At 38.7% G+C, this 6000-nt stretch overlaps 1 long non-coding RNA gene across 1 annotated transcript in view; it reads left to right on the top strand.

The window, feature by feature from the left end:
- The window catches only part of LOC117947508, a 1113976-nt gene that overhangs the window by 608794 nt on the left and 499182 nt on the right, over positions 1-6000 (top strand). The window lies entirely within an intron of this gene.

Consider the following 6000-nt stretch of genomic DNA (forward strand, 5'->3'; position numbering starts at 1 on the left):
TTGTACTAAACATACTGTCTGTTTTTTAGAAGTGTGGTACTGGGAAGTACAGTGTGGTACTAAAGGTAGTCAATCACTTTTCTTTGGAGGAGAGCCAAGGGCCGAAAGCAGCACCTGCCTTGTCTCAGTGATGGGATAACACCAGTCTCAGTCTGTGGCTTCACATTAATGTCTTGATAACAGATGCTTTTACAGTGCTTTACTGCCTTGAGTTTATTTTTTCCCAAAATACTCACACACTTCTTTACATTTTAGTGAGCTGAAGTAGTAATTATGTAGATACTGTTATTAGTGCTTTAATTCTGTGATCCCTGGTTTGGTCGTTCATTGAGTGTCAAAAGCACACCATCAGGTCTCTCTCCATCATAAGCACTTTTAGATTCCACCAGCAGAGTAAGAGGCAGGTGCTTTTGCTGGTACTAAATGGCATGTGTTAAGCTAACAGGTTCCTGAGGTTGCCGCTATTCCACCTTTTTTTTTGTTTTTTTTTTTTTTGTTTTTTCTCGAGTTGCACTATACTGGCCTGTGAAGATCAAGGCTCAAGTCGTATCAGTAAGAGCTCTGCTCAATGAGTTTGGCTTGTGTCATTATGGCCAGAAAGAACTGTGGGTACAAAGTTGCTCTTTTGGACTTTTTGAAAAAATACTTTCACCTATAAGATGGGAGATGGAGATTGACGGTAACTGTTAGTGTTAATGTGTGTACAGTGGAAGAGAGCAGACCGCAGTGGCGATATAAAGATGGATTTGCCGTTTCAGGGCTTTCTTGTACATAATGCAATATAAAGAGAACCATGAGGCTTTTTCATATATTGTTGTTTTCTTTGTTGTTGTTTTTCTTGTTTTATGAAAGTATACTTTTTTACAGTATAGTTGCTCAGACTGTTTTCTTTCAGACATTTCTTTTTAAGTCGATTAAGAAGCTATAGTGAACATAACACGTAAAAAATTCTATGTATATTGTAGCTTGGAGGCAAAGGGGAGAAAAAAAATCGTTGAATGTAAATCCTATAAAAAATTTGCTGGCTAGTTTGTACTGCCTGTAGTGAACCTGGAGCGCGTCTTGATTCTAACACCCGCAGCTGTCGCCACACTGCTCTGTCATATGAAATGATGCACCTATGCAGTATTGCTTTACTATCTTACTTTGTGCAATGAGATGCTTTTATAATGGAACAAAAACTAACTCAAGCTTTTTGGTGACATCTGGGCTACTTGCTCACACTGTTTCTGTTCATATTTTGTCTTTCTCCCTGCCATATAGAAATGTTTCTGAATATGTGTGTTAATCATGGCCGTGGATGTTGTTTGTGGTTGTGATGTAAAGTTGATGTTAGGCAGGATAACCTTCAAATTTGAACCTTGTGGGAATATTTATCCTGCCCTGCACATTCCAACCAACAGCTCGCTTTTAGCGTCTTCCACTTGTTTCCTTTTAGACATTTACTTCCCATTTCATTTTCACTACAGTGATTCTTCTCTGATCACCTTGTCCTTTTTCCATTTCCTGTTCTTGTCCTATCCCGCTTTACCGTGGTCCCACCCAAGCCTTTACCCAGTATATTAAGCTAAACTAAACCCTTGAAATGTGCATCAATTAAAGCCTTCATTTTATATTTCCACATGTCAAAATGTATGTACCGTTTTCTTGAATGTCAGTTTTCATGTGTGCATAAACCAGCAGCAGCAAAGCCAATAGATCTCCTTCCGAATCAAATGTAATGTATACCATTGCAATGGCAGCTCCTCTCAATTCTCTGCTTCTTCTACTGTGGCGTTATTGTTTGGGCTTTTACCCTCTGTTTGTCAGATCTCTCATTTAATTACCTTTTTTCTCCAGTTATGTTTTTTTACTGAGCCTAACACTGGCTGGTGTGAAAACTGACTTTTGCTTGTTTTTGTTTTTGCATTGATTTGTTGGTTGGTTGATTGATTGATTGATTGATTTTCTGGTTGAGTTTGTATTGCATGTCTAGCATTGCTCATTTTTGTTCTTTTTGTTAGGAGATACAACACTGAAGGGTTTTATGTGTCAGATTTCCCCTTTCAGTAACTGATAGCCCAAGGCTGATGTAGTTTGTTTTCCTCTAAATGTAAAAATGCTCATGGCAGCCTGATTAAACACACACACACACACACAAAGCTAAAAGCGCTTTTGAGGGAAATGTAACGCCAGCCTCGGGTCTTCACTGGAGGGCAAGATTTCTCCTGTGTGTGGGCTCGGCAACTGGTCTTCCTCTGCTGTCCCACGCACATGGAGGAAGCACTTTCTGAGGAGTGGTGCACTCAGAGTATTTGTCTGAATGTCAAGCCTATGTCTAGTGCTTGAAAAGATGGATGACCATGTATGATGCTGATAATGTGATCTATGTGATGTAATGTGACAGAAAGAAAATAAACCTGAATGGAAGAAATCTGCCGACAGATTCTATATTAATCTTTGTTGTAGATAAATAATTCTGAATGCAGGCTATGTTAGGCTACTCTTCCAAATAAGGAAATGTAGCAATGTAAAATCAATAGTCAGGATTAATTCCTTTGTGTCTACTTTCTTTAACTTGTCTATTCTGCCCCCTTGTGGACCGCAGGTGGTCATGACACTTGTACGTCAACCCTCACAAGAGGCAGGGGAAAACAAAAAGGCACAACACACACGTGTCACTTCTTTACAGCAGCAATTTCAAAATTTATTGAGATTGATTGGTTTTTGCAAATAATAGTCAAGCTAATTCTTCCACTAAACATGAAGTTAAAAAGAGGCTCGGATGGCCGGCGGGCCAGCCCCAACATCAAAAACAGGAGGCTCATGGTTGGCTGTAAAAATGTTTTGTGATCAGTACTATCAACCAAAAAAAAATATCTGCACAAGAGCACTTAAATCTGCCCGAAAACAAAACAGGTGTAAAAACAGGACAGTTTTTTTTGGATTATTTAACACATTTTGTTACAAACACAGGTTTATGATAATCATCAATATAAAGTCAGTATCATATTGAACAATATTCCCAATGAAAATAAAACAAGCCTCAAGCTTCAAGTGTGACCTTATACAAATCAAAGACCTTCTGAAACTTGAGAGAAAATAAATAATATATAATAGTAATATAAATTCATATATATGAAGGTATACACACAGAACAAACTCTAAAGTAAAAAGCGCCAATTTTGAAATATAGTATAATATAGATATACCCATATTTATGGCTTCATGATTTGCACATGTGAATCAAGCTATACAGGCTAAATGAGGATTGCAATTTGTACACGTCTAAGAATACCCATATTCATCTGCAATAGAGCAAATAGTTCCAGTTTTGCATCGTGTGGAATGAGACAGTTGTGTGCAGATGCCGAAGACGTCGCTTTGGTATGACGAAATAAGCACAGGCATGCAGTTAAGACCACTGATAGGGCACAATAGGTCATCAATACACGGTGGGAAGGAGAATCTAGTCACCCATCATGATTTGTCTCTTCGAAGATTTATCCTCAAACATTTTGCAACTCTAATCTGATCAGCCACATTTTAGTACTCTCTATCCGTTGACACAAACATATCCATCTCTCGGTAGCAGACACTCTCACAAGCACACGGGTGAAATGTCATTGAGGCACATATTGAGGGGTTGATGGCAGACGTTTTCCTGAAGTACAACCCAGTATGAGGAAGAAGACATACAGTACAGGTCGTGAGAAGAGTGCAGGGCCGGGGAGTCACACATACATCCAGATGTCTCTCAGTGGCCACAATGGCCCCACAGGACAGAGATTTGTCGCTGATCATGGGCTCCTTCCACACCCACCAATGACATTCATTAAAAAAACCTACCCCATTGTCTCTTTTTTTTTTTTTTTTCTACCCAAACATTTTAATAGATGGGTTCAACAAAAACACAATAAATAATACAAATAAAATAAAGACAGTTGCCAGATATGAAGAAAGCATCATAAATCAGAGAGTTTCTCAGTGTAGGTTAATGGGAAGTGCAGTCCATGTCACCTGTAGCAGATAGGCAACATGTTTCCCAGAGTTATTACTGCAAAGCTCACTTTCCCCTTTTTTTTTGTTGTAAATGAACTCAAGCCAGTAAACACTGGCAGATAGAAACACAGCATGTAGTCTCAACACTGTCTGAGGGGAGCGTTGTGTCTACATGCTGCATTTCTACTTGATTGTGTGTCATGCCAGGCGTGAGACAGTAGAAACTAGAAACAAAATATCGAATCAGCTTGGTTTTAAGATGCAATCTTCAAAAGCTTGCCGGTCCTTTCACACAGCCCTTCTTCATATTCACAATAATACCATGGCATGTGCACTTTTTTCAAACTGTGACAAATAGTGACAGGTTCAAAAAATAAAAACAACCCCAACAACAAAACTGTTAACCACGACAATAAATCCAAAAAGCACCTGCACACACACGCGCACACAAGCACACACACACACACACACACACACACACTGTGAAACAAAAAGCACTTCATGTATACAAGGTACTAGATAGTTTTTGGTTCGATATAAATCAATTAGTGTACATTAGTGATGCAAAAGCATGTGCAGAATATATGTTTCAATCAATATCTAACAGAGAAGTTTGACAGTGAAGTTGTTTTCCCCTTGGTAAAAAAAAAGCAAATACGACAGAAAAAGCGTAAACTGGCACAATAAAAGGTTGAGAAAAGCCTTATGGCTTGCTGTCCACAACAAGGCAAAGTATAAAAGCTTTTTTTCTTATACAAGATATAAAATATCAAAAAAAGAACACACAATAAAGCTTAGCATCCAGCACTTAATAATAATTAATAATAATTACATCAACAACAGTAATTGTTCTGATAATCATAATAGGACATCTCGTCTGGCTCACTTAAATTGTCAATAACATTGCCGAAAACATGGAAATAATCTTAGGAAATCAATATAGACTCTTTTTTTTTGGACACTCAAACATCCTTGCATACAAACACCCATCGTGTTCCACCCAAAAACAGAGAGAGAGACTAAGAGAGAAAGGGGGGAGAGAGAGAGATTGAGAAAGAGAGAGGAGGGACTGACTTCTCCAAAACATTTGGAAATCCACAGATTTTCAATAAATAGCTTTTAAAAAAAACAAATTAATATTACACTCTCTACGAATATCAAACCTGGACATTTCAAGCGCAATTTTGATCCTCTTCTATTAAGAAAAAATAGATCCCCAAATGAGAGATAAACCATGGAAAGAGGCTGCATATTCTCTATTGAGAAACTGGAACTACATGACTGTCCTCGAGGGAAAAAAGAAAAAACTGTTTTTGAAAAAAAGGCAGTTCCTCTTTCGGTGTGAGAGACGTGGCTCTCAGGTCCTATCATCACAACCTTCACTGTTTGAGAAACTGAACCAGAGACAACGAGAGAGACAGAAAGAGTTAATCGTGTAGTTCGTGTGGATCCATTGTTGATTTTCCAAACGGGGAAGCTGACACAGTTGTCCACGTTGTGTACAAACTCTGGCATACACTCTCTTTGTCTATCTCTGTCTCACACACAATCCCCTTTTAAATAATAATAAAAAAAAAACATATGTACATTAGTCAATTCTTCAGTATTTGTTGGAATGGATTGATAGAAACTGTGTGGTAAACTTAAAGAACCCACTGAAAAGGCATTGGCTATTTAAACAGCAATCTGCACAAAGATTCAGTGATTTCTATGTTGTGATAACAGTCAAGAGGACATAAAGTATATCCTTAAAGGTAGGTGCGGTCACCGAGTTGTTTAGGTAAGTAAAGATCAGATCAAAAATGTAAACCACGGGTTCAGGGCTTTGATAGGAGTCAGTTGTCATTAAAGTGCAAGTCTGTGGCAGTAGGACTCTGCATCGACAATGTGCCATCAAGCTGCGCGGCCCTCTGACACGTGTAGCTTTGCAATAGATTTAGACTCTCCCTTCACTTGTAGAGAGACGCTTTCCCAAGAAACATTGCAGCCGAGGTGGGACCAAGACAACCGCCCCCCCCC

The sequence above is a fragment of the Etheostoma cragini genome, chromosome 7 (genome assembly GCF_013103735.1).
Source record: "Etheostoma cragini isolate CJK2018 chromosome 7, CSU_Ecrag_1.0, whole genome shotgun sequence".
Taxonomy (NCBI): domain Eukaryota; kingdom Metazoa; phylum Chordata; class Actinopteri; order Perciformes; family Percidae; genus Etheostoma; species Etheostoma cragini.